Source organism: Corticium candelabrum, chromosome 2 (genome assembly GCF_963422355.1).
Source record: "Corticium candelabrum chromosome 2, ooCorCand1.1, whole genome shotgun sequence".
NCBI classification, from domain to species: Eukaryota; Metazoa; Porifera; class Homoscleromorpha; order Homosclerophorida; family Plakinidae; genus Corticium; species Corticium candelabrum.
The window spans coordinates 8,069,153-8,088,656 of record NC_085086.1 but is presented as its reverse complement, the minus strand read 5'-3'; positions in this window follow the sequence as shown (position 1 = coordinate 8,088,656).

The following is a 19,504-nucleotide window of genomic DNA, read 5'->3' as shown; positions in this document are numbered from 1 at the left end:
AATAACGGAGATGGTGCTAAACGTAATAATGATGTGAGACCACCTGCAAAAAAGGTCAACCGAAAACCAAAACAATACTTATGGCGTACTACTTATGTAAATGAAGAGTACAAAATGTTATTGGAACATCATAAGACCCAACTGAACAAGAGGAGACATACGCTGGAAACATATTAAGAATCTTCAACCACGTCACTTGTGTTGTTTGCAGCTGGCGGTGTCACGCAGCACCCAGGTTTGTCAAACACGTCAAAGAATGTAAATTTCGCAACCCTGTTCGCAGCACCAATCTTCTTGTCCGCAAATAAAACAAACAAAAAAGAATCTATTTAATTCTATGAGAGAACTGATGAATCGACAGCTAAGTGTCTAACAGTCTCGAAATACAGATAAGTAGACCTGAACGGAATCCGAAAGTCATGACAACACTGGATATCCGTCACAGATGCTCTAACTACTACAATTTGTTATTATGAACTACACTGAAGATAATCGCATCCTGTTTCAGAGCTTCTGTTGCTATCTCTTGGAAGGTGAGAGCATGAATCTCGTTGACTTCATGCACATCTGACTTGAAAATGGAGGCAACTTCAGAGTTGGACTGCTGCTCTAACAAGCATTGTTAACATCAGCATTACTAGGCAGCATTAATAGGACAAGGAAAGAAAGCTGTAATCTGGAATTGCTATTTAGCGCAGCATGCAACGGACTGCAAATGTACAATTGTTTCTTTTAAAATATTTTGATCTTTGAACTTAAACCATGCCAAGTTTCAACGATTGAAACTTTAGAAAACTGCTCCAAAATCTGGGATCTAAAGTTTGCCATTTTCTACTTCGTCCTTTTTTACTACATGCCGGGAATGGGAATTGCATTACTGCCAAAGCCACACCAGGGTACTGTCGAGACAGCCAATTGCTCAAAGATTTTGAAGAACGTTGATTTATCTCTATGTGAGTCTAGGCGCGAGGCTGCAAGCTTGGCATACCATTGGTTGTTTGAACCAGCTAGAAGTAGTAAATCAGTACTAGAAGACTTGTTTTCAGTAGATTGATGCCACAGCAGTTATATTACTTGTTTGTTTGTTTCTGTTTTTTGCACCATTAATATAATGAGTACGACGTCAGGTTATTATTATTATTATCTATACTTTTGAACGATTTCGGCTAACAGAATGCTCATTGGTATTCGAATAAGCATTGTCACTGTGTCAGACACAGCAGTAGAACAACTTGTATCACGTATCAAGTATCACGTCTACAACACTAAGTCTGCTGTTAATTAAAGTATCGCGTCTACAACACTACGTCTGCTGTCAAAGTATCGCGTCTACCATAACGTTCATAGCAGGCTGTCGTGTCTCAAGTCAAGTCACTCACGTAACCGGTAATTGGCAGAGCCGTTAGAGCAGAAGAGAAGCAGTCAAACATGATGAGCACAAGGACTGGTTAGATGTTATCACGTGGTCTCGATTACTATAGCAACAACCACTCAACAAGTATGTACGTCCACCCAATGACGTACATTGCAAATGTGAAGCGATCATATCCTTTCACAGTTTTCGCGCTGTGTTGTCTTTTTGATTCTCTTCATACGATGGGACACAATACCAAAAAGCAACTGTTTCCTTTTCCCGGAGGAAAGCGCAACGCAGCGACAGCAAACGAAAGCGTGGAGACGACGAACACCGCCTTGAGACGACAAGGGAACCGCACCAATACTTTCCTGCAGATGAAGAATAATGTTGTAAGTGGCAGAAGAACCAAGCAATGGGTAAATCGGATTATGAAAAGAAAATTTCCTAGAATTTCCTCATATTTTCTTTGATGAACTAAATCCGACTTTTGACAAACTGGCAGACGAATAGTTGCTAGCAAAATGTACGGAAGGTTAACAGTCATAACGAGTCAATCAATGGAATGATCTGGAATCATGTGCCAAAGCATAAGTTTTATGGCTAAAGAACGATAAAGACAGCAGTAAATATGACTACTGCCCAATTCAATGACTGAGCTGTATCTTTTTCAAACACTCGGTAACAGCGAGCGAGGACTTGTGCACTCTTGCAAAACTGCCTCGACTTGTCATGATAGCACAAGAACAATAGAGACAAAGAAATATTAGCTTGCTTGCATAAGCAAGTATTGTTTGGACTCTAATTGGACTCTAATAAATAATACGTTAATAAATATAAATATTAACACGATGGATTAAAGTCGACGTCCCAATCTACATACACCACTAACACCACTAGATTTAGTCGACGTCTCAATCTACATACCCGATTAAACACAACCAGACGAGCACACCGCCACCTAACACACGCCACAGACATAAAACGCCACGCACACGTCTCGCTCGCACACGTCCCATTCACTCACCTGTCGCGCGTCGTCTCCACGCGAACGACACGGTTGATCGATCCTCAAAGGGAGCGCCATCGCCACTCGGAAAGAACGCATCGACTACTTCTCGACTAGAAGACCACTCGCCGCCTCCTCTTCCTCCTCCTCCTCCCTCCGTCTCTCCCGAGGCGACGGCTTAACGAGAAAAACAGAAGCGACCGTATCTGGGACGACAAGAAGTCCCCGGATGCGCACACTAACGATAATAACGCATCTCTGTCTGTGTCCGAACCGTCTAGGTCGACGCAGCTAAAGACGAGGACGACGTCGAGCCGAACGAGCGTACGACGAAGAAAGCAAAGAATTAGACGACGTACTCTGAACACTACGAGAACGCACCGACCGCGAGTCGAACACGATTATCACGATAATTACGATAATTACCTTGATTGCACGAATAGCACCACCGCCTACGGTGAACACGATGTCGACGTTCTAGATGATATCAAAAATAATGACGATGGTAATGCAATAGAGACCGTGCATCGAGACGACGTACCGACCGAGCACACGAACGAGTTCGGAGTCTCACCCGCGAGAAGCCCACCACCACCACCACTATCGCTCGTCGCCTAGACGACCGCGTCGGTGCTTTCTTCGTCTTCAACAGAAGCGGCACGACATTCACGCGCGCCGAGTTGAGCGTACTCGACAAAGGACTCACTTTCGTCCCGACAGAGACGAGACCGAACCGACAGAGGTTGCTACACGAATTCGACGCCTTCGCACGCAAACTCCGCCTGAGACTACACGCGGAGAGATGGGAGACCCGAGAAGACGCCTCGGTCACACCGACCGCTACGCCTCCGGACGACGTCACGAACGAACACGCCTATCGACTACCCACGCCGCCGTTCAGAACGGTCTCGAAATGGCAGCCGCCGACCACGAAAAACGCCGCCCTCGAGGCGTACATAACGCGAACGAGACGAGCTCTGGCCGAGTCTAGGCCGAGAGACAAGATCTTCCAGAATCTGGACGCGTCCGAACGCGCCGCCCTCGAGCGACTGAGCAAACGCACCGACGTCGTCATGAAGAAGGCGGACAAGAGATCGATGATCGTCGTCGAAGACCGACGCGTATACGTCGAAAACGGCCTCGGGCACGTGGACGACGCCCGCACGTACGAGCGACTCGACAACGACCCGACACCGGCCATAACGAGTCGAATCAATCGATCGATCTCGATCATAAACGAGCACGGTCTCCTCGACCGCGACACGCTCCGGCACCTGATCAAGACGCCGAGCCGCGTCAGAACACAACAGCTCTACTTTCTGAGCAAAGTACACAAGAACACGGTGGCCTATCGACCGATAGTATCCGGAAGCTCGGGGCTCACAGAAGCCATATCCCAGTACATCGACCATCTACTGAAGCCGATAGTACTCGAACAGAACAGTTACATACGGGACTCGGGTGACTTCATCCGAACACTCGAGAGCACACGAATCGCACCCGACGCCACACTGGTCACCATCGACGTCACGTCGCTCTACACGAAAATACCCCAGGACGAGGGCATTCGTGCATGCGTCGACATGCTAGGACGACACTACGGCGACGACCCGGCTCTCGCCCGCATCGCAGAGGTCTTCCTACACCACATACTCGCCGACAACGTGTTCGCCTTCGACGGTAAGATCTACCGACAACGCTTCGGCGTCGCCATGGGCACGCGAGTCGCGCCCACGCTCGCCAACCTATTCATGGCGCGACTCGAGGATCGCTTCATCGAAGACGAACCGATCAAACCGCGCCTCTGGAAGCGCTTCATCGACGACATATTCGTCGTGTGGGAGGACACCGACGCCCACCTGGACGCCATGTTGGCGAGACTCAACCAGACACACCCGACGATTAAATTCACACACGACAAGAGCGACACGGAAGCGATATTTCTCGACGTACACGCCTACCAGAGCGACCGCTTCCGCGCCACGGGGGGTATACTGGACACCAAGACACACTTCAAACCGACAAACCGCTTCCAGTACCTCGACCACGCTCGTGCCACACCGCGGCCACGAAGCGAGCCGTCGTGTCGGGCGAGGCGAATCGCTTTCTCCGATCGACGTCGGATCCGATCGAGTACGATCAAACCCTGACGGACCACAGACGCAGACTCGCCCGCAAAGGCTACCCGAGTAGACAGACGGATAGCCTACTCGCACGACTACCGCATAAACGACGCACCCATCCCGCCGCCGCCGCCGCAATCGGCGCGACCCGGGAGGGATGCGAGACACGACGGCCACGACAACGAGAAAGACAGAGACGAGGACAGACCCGACCGAAACGAAAGCGCAAACGCGATCGTGTCGACGACGTCGTCGCCGTGGACGATGACGGCGACGGTGCCGACGCCCACGAGAACGAAAACAGATCGATACTCGTTACGACCTACTCACCGTGGTTTCCCGACACCGGCGAAATCGTACGCACGGAGTGGCAGACGATGCTCTCGCAAGACGCGGTGCTCCGACACACACTCGGTCGAGAACCGATGATCGCCTACAAGAGAGCAAAGAACATTAGAGACCACATCACCAGTGCCCGTCTGAAAGACGTTACCGTAGAGACCGAAAAGACGGACGTATACGATGACTCGAGGGCACCGCCACCTCTCGAGTTCACACCACAGACGACGGCGTGTGGACACGCACAATGCGAGACGTGCAGATCCATGACCACCAGCTGCGCCGTGCGCAGTACGAGCACCCGCCGATCCCACCCGATAGGCGGACGAGGGCGAGACCGCCTGAGCTGCAAATCGAAGAACGTGATCTACGTCATCACCTGCGCCATTGCGGGATGCCACAAACAATACGTCGGACAGACGGGCGACACGCTCAGAGCGCGCAATGAGACACCACCGCAACAAGCTCCGGTCGTGGGACCGAAAGTAGATCTACCCACACTGCAACGACAGAAACCACAACCCCCACGGAGTCTGGCACGTCACGCCGAACCAACAGGAGACCGACCACGCCAGGAGACTGGATCTCGAAGCCGACTGGATTAGACGACTCAAGACTACGGGTCGCTTCGGCCTGAACAAGGCGGCTCGCAACACAAACGGACACGCGGCTGACGGCGGCGGCACCGCGCCGGTACCGCCGCCGCCGCTGCCGACAACCACCGAAACGACCTCCGAGTCGCCGACGTCCATCGACAACGACCGCCACTATTGTACGACGATCAAGTCCGCGACACCGCCCGATGACAGTGGACTCGCCGTCACTCCGGTACACACAACCACCGGACCGGTCCGAGACCGACCGAAGACAGAATAGACTCACTAAACCCGATGAGAATAGAAGGCATGCGCAGAGACGTGTACACACACGCACCTGAGTTTCGTACGAGAGCCTAACGCACTCTCTCTCTCTCTCTCTCTCTCTATTTACTCGCCGCTGTATATATGTATACGTATACGCAATGTACGATACCGACTCGATACAGATATGAAATATGACGTCCGAAAGTCAAACAAACAAACAGACTCTTCCGACAATTCCTCCTCCCACGCTGGAGACACGTCTCGCGACCGAGATCGACACCACACTCCGCTCGTACGGTACGAATACCGACAGAGGCCTGGCGATGCCCCAGAGCCCTGGAAGAAAAAAAACACACACGTACACACGTACCCAAAAGAGTCGATACAACACTACTACACACACGAATGAAAGACAGACATACCCGCACCCACACACGGGTAGAGAGAGATCGACACACCGGACACAGACGGACGATCACCATCCGACCAGACGACCGACATCGACACGACACCCCGACACGACCCACCAACACACCGAATCGAAACACCACGACCACACCATCACCACGACGGCACCACCGCCGCCGACACCACCAAGACACGAAGGACACACCGACACCATGGAACACGAGGTGAGCTCCCACACCACACGCACACAGACAGACACTGCGCATGCGTATGTAACGCACACGAGTAAACACCACGCCTTACTGACATACACCGCGCATGCGTTTGCAACGCACACGAGTAAACACCACGCCATGACAACATAACACACAACTCATAACATACATGTAGGAACCCACACAATAGGAAAGTAGCCCACCTGGATCGCTATTACAGGGCTCGCGTCGACTTTCTACACCCGACGGGCCGTCGGTCTTCCTGTTCGTTGGATAGGCGATATAGAATGGTCGGACAGACCGGACACCGAGTCTGGCAGTCAATAAATAATTTCCCATACCCGTTAGTCAGACGATAGACCGATTGAATAGTAAGACAGACGGGACACCGACTCTGGCAGTCGATAAACAATTTTCCCCACCCGTTAGTCAGACGATAGACCGACTGAATAGTGAGACAGACGGGACACAGACTCTGGCAGTCGATAAATTATTTTCCCTACCCGATAGTCAGACGATAGACCGACTGAATAGTGAGACAGACGGAACACCGACTCTTACAGTCGATAAATTATTTTCCCACCCGTTAGTCAGACGATAGACGGATTGAATAGTAAGACAGACGGGACACCGACTCTTACAGTCGATAAACAATTTTCCTCACCCGTTACTCAGACGATAGACCGACTGAATAGTGAGACAGACGGGAAACCGACTCTAACAGTCGATAAATTATTTTCCCTACCCGATAGTCAGACGACAAACCGACTGAATAGTAAGACAGACGGGACACCGACTCTGGCAGTCGATAAATTAAATTATTTTCCCTACCCGATAGTCAGACGATAAACCGACTGAATAGTAAGACAGACGGGACACCGACTCTTACAGTCGATAAATTATTTTCCCACCCGTTAGTCAGACGATAGACCGACTGATTAGTAAGACAGACGTGACACCGACTCTTACAGTCGATAAATAATTCTCCCTACCCGATAGTCAGACGATAGACCAATTGAATAGTGAGACAGACGAGACACCGACTCTTACAGTCGATAAACAATTTTCCCCACCCGATAGTGACGATAGACCGACTGAATAGCTAGACAGACGGGACATCGACTCTGGCAGTCGATAAATTATTTTCCCTACCCGATAGTCAGACGATAGACCGACTGAATAGCTAGACAGACGGGACATCGACTCTTACAGTCGATAAATTAAATTATTTTCCCTACCCGATAGTCAGACGGTGGACCGACTGAATAGTGAGACAGACGGGACACCGACTCTGGCAGTCGATAAATAATTTCCCATACCCGTTAGTCAGACGATAAACCGATTGAATGATCGGACAGACAATAAATAATTTGTCCCTACCCGGTAGTTGGACGATAAACCGATTGAACGATCAGACAGACACCCATTAGATCTAACCAGACGACACACCGTCGGACACCGTACCACCGGTCCCTCGATCCATCCACTAACACACGACAGAACCCCACGCTTTACCTTCACCCCAAGATCGCCGAATAGTCACTCCCACCCCAACGAACACATAGCCTAACCCTCCCTAACCCTCCCTAACCCTGATCGTAAGATCGCCGTAATTGTCACTCCCACCCCAACGAATACGTAGCTTAACCCTCCCTAACCCTGACCCTAAGATCGCCGAGTGGTCACTCCCACCACAACGAATACATAGCTTAACCCTCCCTAACCCTGACCCTAAGATCGCCGAGTGGTCACTCCCACCACAACGAATACATAGCTTAACCCTCCCTAACTCTGACACTAAGATCGCTGAGTGGTCACTCCCACCACAACGAATACATAGCTTAACCATCTCTAATCCTGACCCTAAGATCGTCGACTAGTCGCTCCAAGTATTTATTAGAATCCAAGTCTTTATAGTTGGAACTGTGATGTTTATGGAGGGGCATGGTAACGACGTCAGCTTGGATAAATGTTGTCAAGAATGAAATATTGTCAAAATCACTGTTCGCATTGAATTTGCGCAAACGATCTGTAAATCAATTACTTTGATCTTCTATTGAATTACATTGTTTAAAGTTTAAGGAAGATAGGATTAACAGCGAACGCCGCAAATAATTCAGAACTGCTCAATGACACTTGAAAAAGAAGATCCCTATCACCACGGAACAAAACATCATCAATCAATGCAATGACAGCATTGATACCAACAGTTTTGCCGGTGCTCGAAATTACAGGCAATGTCCGGTTGAATAAGCCGTTTGTTCGACTGCTAGCGGAATAGCCGGATATTGTGTCCGGACCTATCTGGTTATAGCTTCTTGCTAGTCACAGCAAGTTGTGGACTCATCCTGTTTTCTGCATCTTGAAAATGATCTTCCTAAGTAGGTAGACGAGACATGGGGTGAACCCATACGTGATATCCATAACATGAACGACATTACTGGTAGATTGCGGTATACGCCCGCCAGGCGCTGTTAGTTAATTAATTTTACTTAAAAGATTTCGCCTAATTAATTATCTCAAAGTTAGCCAATCGCGGTTTTCTGGGCTAACAGTTGTCCCCAGCTGCAGCCTCATTATACATGCTGTTCTACCAAAATTAGAGGCAGCTGCATGTAGGTGTGTCGATAGGTATGTTAGTTGGCCACGTTCTCAAGATGACTTTGCAAATGATGTATCACTTGTCTCTAACTTCACCATATCCTGCTTACAATGAGCTTTCATTATCTTTGTCATTCTATATCCTACTTTGAAAGTGACTGTATTGATTGTCCAGTTGCACTGTGTACAACTATCGGTTGTTTGCGTAGATACTTTACGTGTTTCCCACAACTAAACTTCTTGTAGATTCTAGTGCCAGCTATCGTTTCATTAGCAACTACTAGATCAGGCCACAGCAGCTCATTATACACAACTTAGGGCTTAGGGCAATCACAGCAAATCATATATCACTGAACATGTCATTTGTAGAAGACTTTGAAAACTGGATGTCTTGAAACTTCTGACCAGTTGCTGTAGTTGGTCGCATATATATCACGCCATACCTATATAAGTCTGAAATGCAAGTCTCTGATTAGCAAGTATGTCTGATTTTGACAGAGCGAAGAACCTATTGATCGGGGCCGTAGATGCCGTGTTATCGCTTGCCGAGAAAGCGAAACAAGAATCTTCGCGAGAGTCGTGCAGCTCCTCAGCGATCAAACGTCATATCTTTGCTACCTTGGGATTGGGAAGCGCTGAAACACCTACATGTGCAGAAGCAATTAGTCAAGGTGCAAGCGCTGGCATGGAAGAGCACCGACGTCTTTTTGGCTATCGTCCGGCAACGGGTAAAGGCAAGAGGACCAATAACGTTCGTGGTGCCTGACGTAGGTGCAGCATCAGTACGTGGAAGAAGGATTGCATTTACCTTTGCGATAAAGAGCCGTTGCTGAAACCTTCATCCGAAGAGAAGATTGAGCTAGCAAAGATGGGATGGTTTAGGAAAAGTGCTATTCGATAGAGATGGCGATGCGGAGCACATTCACCGTCTTACTGGAAAAGTTCTTTTCCCAAAAACTGAAGCTTGTGGGGGTATACGCTTTGCGTTTTGTTGAAAACTCCCACCATATGATTGAAATAGAAGGGCCTGATAGTGGGATGACGGTGCCTTTTCTTAAGGACGTTGTGAACCAAGCAAAGTTGTATATACGGCCACTGCAAAAAGACATTACAAAGGAGGACATGAAAAAGTACTCTATACGGACAGTAAGGCTATCTGCATGCATCAAGCATGAATAGATATAGGTTTGGTTAATAATTGATCAAACTGCAAGTCTCTTCTTCCTCTTTCTCAATTGAGGAAACACATAACAACTTGCACGAGAAAAGAAAAACGCAGACGGTAAGACAGCAGTCAACAAAGCTTGCTGTGAATTGAGGCGGACTATAGCGTGTGAATGTTATACTGCATGCATGACTGCGTCTAGATCAGAGAAAAGCACCAGCACTCTGGATCAAGACACTCGAAGTCCTACTGCCTTATCTCCTTGTGATTTTGTAACAACCGAGTGGCACTAGACAACTGACATTGGCAATTAATATACATCTCTGGAAAAAATTATAAGACCAGATGCATTTTGACTACGTAAGTGGTTTGACAAATCAGATTGAGCAATAATGATTATCTATAATATTTAACCATTACATTTTTGATAATGAAATGCAGACAAAACAATAAAAATAGCGTTTTAGCAAAAGAAGTTACAGAGACATTACCTGGTCTGAAATTGTTTTACTAAGTATAACTACATGCTATGCAAAACCCACAATTTAAGTTTCATTTCTGTACTATATATGGAGTAACGTTAAATGCTATTTTTAACTAATACTACCATGCCGAAGAAGAAGCAATTGAGTTGTAAAACGAAGACAGCTATCCTGGTACTGCTGAAGGAAGGCTACAGCGAGCGACAAGTTGCTTCCAGACTCAAGATTTCCAAAACTGCTGTTCACCAGACAAAGGAGAAAAAGAAAACAACTGGAGCAACTGAAGTGCAACCAGGCCGTGGCAGAAAACGTCTCTCTAGTGCCAGGGAAGACCGCTACCTCATCCGAAAGTCTCTCTCTAATAGACGACTGACTTCAAGTGACCTCCAAAAAGAGTGGAAATCTGGGTGCAATGTCAACTGTTCAGCCAGAACTGTTCGCAACAGACTCCTTCAAGTAGGACTGAAGTCCCACAGAGCAAGAAAGAAGCCGTTCATTAATGAAAGACAAAGAAAGCAAAGACTCAAGTTTGCAAAAGACCACAAGGATTGGACTGTTGATGACTGGAGCAAAGTAATCTTTTCTGACGAATCCAATTTCCAGCTTTGTCCCACTCCAGGGCGTTTGATGGTTCGTAGAAGGTCAGGAGAAGCGTATAGACCAGAATGCCTTGCCCCAACTGTGAAACACGGCGGAGGATCGGTGATGATATGGGGTTGTTTTAGTAAGTCAGGAACTGGCAAAGTCCGACTCTGCGAAGGACGCATGAACCAAGCCAAGTACAGGGTTGTTCTCGAAGAAGACCTACTTCCATCAGCTCAGATGTTATACCCCAACTCTGATGACTGGATATTTCAACAAGACAATGCGCCATGCCACACAGCAAAGTCTGTAAAGTCATGGATGGAAGAAAAGAACATCAGGATCCTGACTTGGCCAGCTCAATCTCCAGATATTAACCCAATAGAAAACCTGTGGAATACCATGAAACGCAAAATGGAGAATCACAAACCTTCAAACAAAGCAGAGTTGTTTGATTTTCTACGCCTGGAGTGGGAAACGATCACTCAAGATGAATGTGAGAGGCTGGTGGAAAGCATCCCAAGTCGAATTCGGGCTGTGATTAAAAACAGGGGCTTTGCCACAAAATATTGAGTGTTTTTCGTACTTTTGTAGTTGCATATTGCTGTTAATGTTGGTTATTGTTATTTACTGCTTATTGTATGTTTATTTATTTAGTAAATCTTCTTCTAACAAATTGTCATGTAATTTGGTAGATTTTTGGTTGATACATTTTCAGATTAATATAAGCATATAAACAGGCATGTCTTACAGCATCTTAGTATATGAACCAAACTGTTATAAATGACAGTGATAGCCCTGGTATCAACAAAATGTGGTACATTTGTAACCCTAAACCCAAAATTTGAAGGGTGGTCTTATAATTTTTTCCAGAGCTGTATGTTGTGGTAATCATTACATGTGGAAATCATTAAAAGTGCGCAAGAGTCACGTATACTCACACAAATGCCAGTATGATAATCACACTAATGATTAGCTTCCAGTATACCCTTATGGGGAACTGTAAAGGATGTCCGCCCGATTTGCGTAGATGTCCGGTAAACACAGAACATGGCGTCCGGACGACTGAGAAACCTTTCCAAATCCAACAAATTAAGTCGTTGCGCCAACTTCCGAACTCATTTAAAATAGCGTAGTCCCCAGACCGCTTTATCCTCAGAGCTCTCTTACCCGCCCTTTCCTCCCATCACATGCAAAAGCGGTCTGGCTCCGAGGCTAATGCAGATGTGACTTTCCTCAGAGGTATCATCAATTTAGATTTAGCATCAAAAGTCACGAGAACCGGATTACATTTTAATGTGCAAGAGTAAACTAATGTGGTAATTAGCTGTTTGGACATATCGTAATGCGAACTCTAGGAGAAACGGTTAGCTGTTCTCTCCAATCACATGATCTTTCTTGCAAAGTCAATTTGAGCTGATTCCCTCCGTATTTTACCGCCGAGTTTTACCGCCGTATTCCCTTACGTAAAGTTCTTAAAGTCAAACGAACGACAACTCAGTCCACGCTAGAAATGCAAGATATGAGCTCTCCATCAGTTAGGCTGGTCTCATCGCGAAATTGCAAGCCTGGTATGGAAGTTTAATGGAAAAGTGCAGAAATGGTTGAAAACGTTGGGAAAAGGCAGAAGAACGGTCAACATCAGCTAAGGAGGATCATTTACTTGAACGTCTTGCACTGCCTAACAGGAAGGCGGCGAACAGACAGTTACAAGGAGACTTTCAGCTGCATGTAGGAAGTCATTGTCTCGAAGAACCATCAGTTGGGTCAGATCAGGCCAGAAGTTACTTCCAACAAAGCCAAGGTGCAATTGGAGCGCCCTATCATGTAGGATCCCCTCAATCCACTCCTTCACAGCATTCACACTGCTATCCTTCGTCATTTAATGAATGTATCTACGTTTAGTACGGCACGAGGCTCAGTGCCACAGCGGTACAGACTGGCTGTTGTGCGATGCGTGCTTCAGGCAACTGGCGGCGTCAAGCAGCACCATGCCATCAGCCAACTGCACGCGCCTGTGTTTTCAGCAACGTTCCTGACAATGGACAAAACTCCGACAGCGTGGTCTATTGCTAAGAAGCGGACCAAGACTCCAGTTAACGTGCGCTCGAATCGAATAAAGACTGTCAGCCCAAAGAACAATGCAGAGAGAGCACCAGACTCCATGTCAACAAACTCATTGTCAAACAAGTGTCCTCTGGCTACCAGCAATAATTATGTTTAACCCTTTATTAGCCAAGGGGTCAAACAGACGCATCTTCTGAGCACGCGCAGTACATGTGTTGTCGCGTTGATACGGGAAAATCAAGCTAAATTTACCATGTGCATTGCTATGGATAGAATACTATTGATATCTAGTTTCGCCTAACAGCATCCGGGAATTTTAACTGGTACTATATTGGAAAGCCAGAACCGGAACTTTGCGTAATGCAACCGAATTAGTACCAATAAGATAAATTCCGACGCTCTATTTCTTAGTAAGTTTATGACGTACGCAACGGTTGACGTAATTGAAACAAGAAGTGATGGGAAGAATCGCTCGGGAGCGGTCATTATGCGTCAACGGAAATAAAAACATGTTCCTGTACGCACTACTGGTGCGCCTTCGCTAACATCGAAATAGCAGTGGTTTACACTAACATTAGACTATATAATAGAAAACCCCAAGACGGTAAGATTCATGCATTCTTTGCTTGTATTGATTGCCGTGTGTTGTCACGTGATCTCATTATGGCGTTGCCACGGCGGTTTTTGTAACTCTGACGGCGAAATCGACGAAATTGGTCTTGGTACGAACGAGAACATCGACAAGTTCGACTCTAGTTTGGCTGATGAAGCCGACGTTTCTGGTGCTGGTGCGTAGATGCACGTGCCAACTCAACCTTCCAACCAAGTACAAGGTAGAATTTTACCGTATTTTGGATGGTAGTAGACTGCAAATGCCATCTGCATTTCGTGGTGTATGTGTATGAATCATCTCAATTTATTATAGACTGAGGGCTACAAGCAGCGGACATGGACGTGAACAACGAGTCAGGTGACGCAACACGTGATCAAGGTATAAGCTGTTATGTATGGGGCACCTGAGTACACATCGGTGGCATTCCACAGCACAGCATTCGACGCTCTTTGCCATCTGTTAGAGCGATCTTGCCTCCTGATCGCGATATGGCGGATAGAGTCGACCCACGCGACGTGGATGTTGCCGAATTAGTCAGGAATATCGTCAACCACCCACAGTTTCGCTCGGCCTTGGACGAATCCGTCGCTCGACAGCATGACAGAGATCGAAATGCATCGGCCACTACCTCTGAAACCAGTGGTTCGGATGCCAGTTACACATCACCAGCTCGTCGAAGGTCGCCATTCAACATGCCCGAACAAGAAATCTCGTCCGACTTTGGGCGAGGGTGAGAGCTACAGGTATCATTCAGATCTGCGATCGCCTTGGACGCAGTCGCTCCCGTTCTTGGCAATGCAGTGGAAGAAAAAAAGAGCAGCTCGACGTTCACAGTCTTCGGGTACTAGCAAGGCTGTTTCGTCTGTTTGTAAGCAAGTAATATTGCTATCCGATCCTCGCTGCGACAGTGTGCCACGACAGTTACTCAAGACGAAATTAATTGAGGAGAGGTTCGTTTTGAACGCTTTTCTCTTGGATAAGCAATGGCCTGCCCCATAGCTATACAACGCGCTAATCAGAATCAGAAAAGTATCAATGTACAAAGAGATGACACTGCATTACTAGAGAATGACAAGTCGTACGAGCCATTAGTTTCAAACTGCCTAAAAAAATTTCTGAACGTAATTCTAAAATGCTGTTATGAAGATGTCTTGTTTTGTTGACTATCATCTACTTATAGGTCGCATCGACATCTCTTCTATGTCTTGCCAACAGTTAGTGCTGAAACGTCAGCCAAATACACTGCTACAGCAGACACAGCCCTGTGATGATGACAAAAGACGTTTACAGAAGAGACTTCACTCGTTAGGTTTAACACCTGTTGATGTAGAAGGCAATGGAAACTGCCAGTTTCAATCGGTTTCGCATCAAATCTTTGGAGACACCATATATCTATCACAATATAGTTCGTAAACAGGCCGTCTAATACATGGACAAGTTTCGAAAGAGGTGATACCACAGGGTGGTATTGTGATGAAGTTGCATTGGAGGCATAACATTATATAGGTGCTGTGCTAGATATAAACCCTTCATGACTACTGGTTACCATAATTATGTTGAAGACATGTCAACATTGGGTAACTGGGGTGACCACTTGACATTAGATGCACATGCAAACGTCTATAGTACACGAATATGGGTTGTCGAGTCTTCTCTCCACTACGACTGCAGTCAGGTGTCTCCAATAAACGGAAAACCATCAACTTCAGACATCTACAGTGGTCACATTGGGGAGAGTCATTATGTGTCAGTTTCTTCTAATAATTCGGTAAGTTTTCAAAGGCTGTTTTCCTTTTTTTCATGTTGTGCTGTTGCGCAGGATCGAATGTCATTGTCAGAGCATTTTGGGACTAGCCACAACTATGGTATTAGAACACTTGCGCGCGCGCACACACACACACACACACACACACACACACACACACACACACACACACACACACTTGTCCACACACATGTACTTTCTTTGAAACAAATAATGACTGTCATAGAATCAATCCAAGAGCATTCTACATCAGATATGGAGATAGTACTCAAGGTATTTGCAAAAGGTAAATGTGATTACGATTTGCTTGTTGTTTGTTTAAACTTAATGAAAATTCTTCGTGATAGGCACAGTGGCTGATCATGATTATAGTATGTACTATTGGTTCCTAATCCCTGACGAGAATTACTAATAGTACATTTATCCTTTAAGCCAACAATAGTTATAAACTTTCCTGGATGGCAGTAAGCAGCCATGATAGGGACTAGGTTCAATAGTTTAGGGTGCTAATTAAGAATGTATCTATGTCAACTGATTCTTTATGTCTCCAAGATTAAAGCCATGTTAACATCTGCTGATGAAAGTTCTGTTACTCGCTGCACACCTGACGGTCAATACCTGACCAATAAAGATATCTCGACATTGTTGCAAGGGCGTTTGGCTTAATAGCGCAGTAAGTTTCCATTTTGCTTGACTAAACACAATCTAATTGTTATGTTACAAAGGTAATCAATTGTTTCTAGGCAATTATTACTGCTACTATCAGTAAACAAGTGAATCAATGTACCTAGCCTCCCCAATTACAATTGTTTCTATTGCCTTTGTTGATAATTGTGTAGGGGGGGAGGGAGGTAATAGCATATAGTACATTTTTACACATCTCTGGATCGCTTGAAAAAGCAACATCCAACAACTTCATGGCACTGGAAACGAGTAAGACCCCTACCAGATTTCAGCATGAATAGATATGTTAGTCAATTTTAGAACTAAATACTCTCCTCCTTTGAGTTAATGAAATATTTGCTGTAACATTTTCACACACAGCTCAATACAGGGGCATAGCGTGACCTCCACAAATGAGGGGAATAGACTTCACAAACTAGAAACATGCCCACTTTATTAGTTGAACTGATACCCGCCACGCATTTCCAAGCATTACGTATAGTGTTGTAGCAGTATAGTCTGTAAAATTCAAGACCATGCCTACAAATTCTGGGGCTATAGCGTGATCTAGCCCATGACACCCTACGCCCCTGCTCAATAACAGTTTACACGGAGACTTTAATAACACCCAACCACACAGACAAATATTAAACAGTAATACCTGTAAGCTTGCAGTTACACTTGGAATGACATGCATTATTCAATAACTTTGCAAGAAGTGTGATGCAACTTAATTTAGGTATCCGTCATTAAATGATAGGAACTGTTTCAATTGTTTTGTTTCATGTGTGGTTGTTACAGTTGACTAACATGTTTGAGTATAACATTGTCATATTTCTTATTCATTCATCAGTTCATTGGACAGTTGCTATAAGTGTATCATATTAATTTGCATCACTGTAATTCGCTTCTAATTACTTCGACTTTTGAGGCAGATTTTGGAACTGCTGTATTTGGATTCACTAAGCCCAGATACACAGAATAAGAAAGTTGTATTGCGAATTAGGTATATATTCAGAATACAGTTGTCAAGTAATTCACACTGCAATATTCTTGACCAGAGAGTTCATCAAGCACGAAGCAAAAAGATGGTGAGTGGTTTTTAGTGACCAAATTCCATGCAAACTTGAAGGTTTGTTTATTGACACTCACACTCACATACAGTGAAACCTGTGACACGGAAAACCTCTGTCATTGAAACACCTCTCTAAGTGGAACAGTATTTGTGGTTCCCTGCCAACTTCAAATTTTGGGATACCTTCACCTTCAGCAGCAAGAACTTCAAAGCTCTTTCATGATCATGTAAAGCTATTAGAGTGTTGTACTGCACTGTTGCTTGACTCTTTTCAGTCTCTAATAACTACAAAACACTAAACAAGTGCTCATTATCATCCACTTGCACTAGATTACAGTGTGCATGGTAAGCAAAAACTACTAATCCGGTTTTGTTATAGAAGACATTAGAACGTTATATGGAACCCAAAACTCTGTAATTGGAACACTTCTGTCAATGAAACACTAACTGTAATACTCCAAGGTGTTCCATTTAGACAGGTTTCAATGTAGTAGCTTATGTTGTACATGTCCTCTCCCATGTTAATACGATAAACTTACTATAAACAGAATTTTCCTACCCAAAGCAACGGATGGGACTGCGGAGTCTTTGTATGTTTGGTGAGGAATTCATCAATCTTTGTTCCAAAGTGTCACTTAAAGGCTTGTATGTTAATAGTATTCATTATATCAAATGCTGGGAATCCCCTACAACTTTCATCAAGTATCAAACTATTTTTGTGTCTCATGTCTATATTTGCTTATTCGTGTCTTGATTAGTCACACATACCTCTTGCTAGAACATGGATAGCAAAGGTGGGTTACATGCAATAACTACTTAAATGTGAGATCAGTTGCTACATTCATATACGTTGCAGGTATTAATCGAGCTACCCATAAAAGAGACAAGTACAGATGAAAATCAAGCCAGTAATTCAATACTTCCACAAAAGCCAATTGCCCTTTTTTTCAGTCAGTATAGATGATGATGTCATAGAAATTGACCCAGGAGACTCATAGCAGAAATTAATACAGAAGTTAAAAGACAAAGAAAATTCATCATCACTGACAGGATTCAGCATCCTCTACTGCTTTGACTAAGTGTTTATACAAAGACAAACCTTCGTTCGCAGTATTAGGCATTGCTAAGGTGCAGGGTCACGCTCAGACTTGCGCACTGTATCCCTTTGAAAAGAGTGCACTTTTTCGAACACTCAGTAACCGCGAGCGACGACTTAGAGGCTCATATTTGCACTGAAGGCAAAGTAACTGAAGTCTCTCTATAGCCTGAATTGGAACGATCAAGACGTTGCAAGATGACGTTGCGTTAGACCGTGACTCTGGTAGCCAAATTCTAAGCTTTTTAGACGTAGTTCACGGAATTTTACTTCTAAAACCACAAACTGAGGTTGCTACACTGCAATTTCGGTAAAATTCGACAACCAAGCACACGCCACGTTCCCCTATGTAGCATCTGCCGTAGTCACGTCTCTCTCGGATTCCATCTTGATGACTAAAATTTTGGTGGCGCCATCGCTACTTGTTTCTCTGTCTGGTGAAGAAGATTATACTCTAATAGTTGGCGAAGGCATGGTATTGGCAAAGGAAATGGTGGAGAGATGTTGGCTACAAGTATTGTTCTACTCATGGCAGCTTACTATACATATATGTGACATTACATATCCCTCACAGATGCTCCACCTACTACAAGACGTTAATATAAAGTAAACTAACGATAATACAATCCGGCAAACGTATTATACAGCTTATTTGATAAACTTGTACAATTCTGTTTGCTTTACAATCATATATGTAATTGGGAACAATGCGGTTGAGTAACATCTGTGGCCAGTTTTACGGCATGCTTCATGTAGCTAAGTGTAGCTAACTTTGAAATGTCAAATCAAAAAGCATAAACATGTACATTCATTAACATTGACAATCGCATTGCCAAATAACCCAGATTGATTGTTTACTATTCAGTTACATAATAAATGTATTGCAGATTTTGTTTTGCGAAAGCAAAGTACTACAGGACAGCTGCATATGCCATTCGAGCTCTATTTGAAGGAAGGGCTACGCAGATGTAGCGTGAGTCGGAGAAAGACCGACGAGATTGCTTGCCAGTAGAAAGGCTAGCTGTGCTGCATGGAACAATTTTCATAAAATTGCCATTCGGATGATTATTTCTAATCTGAATTT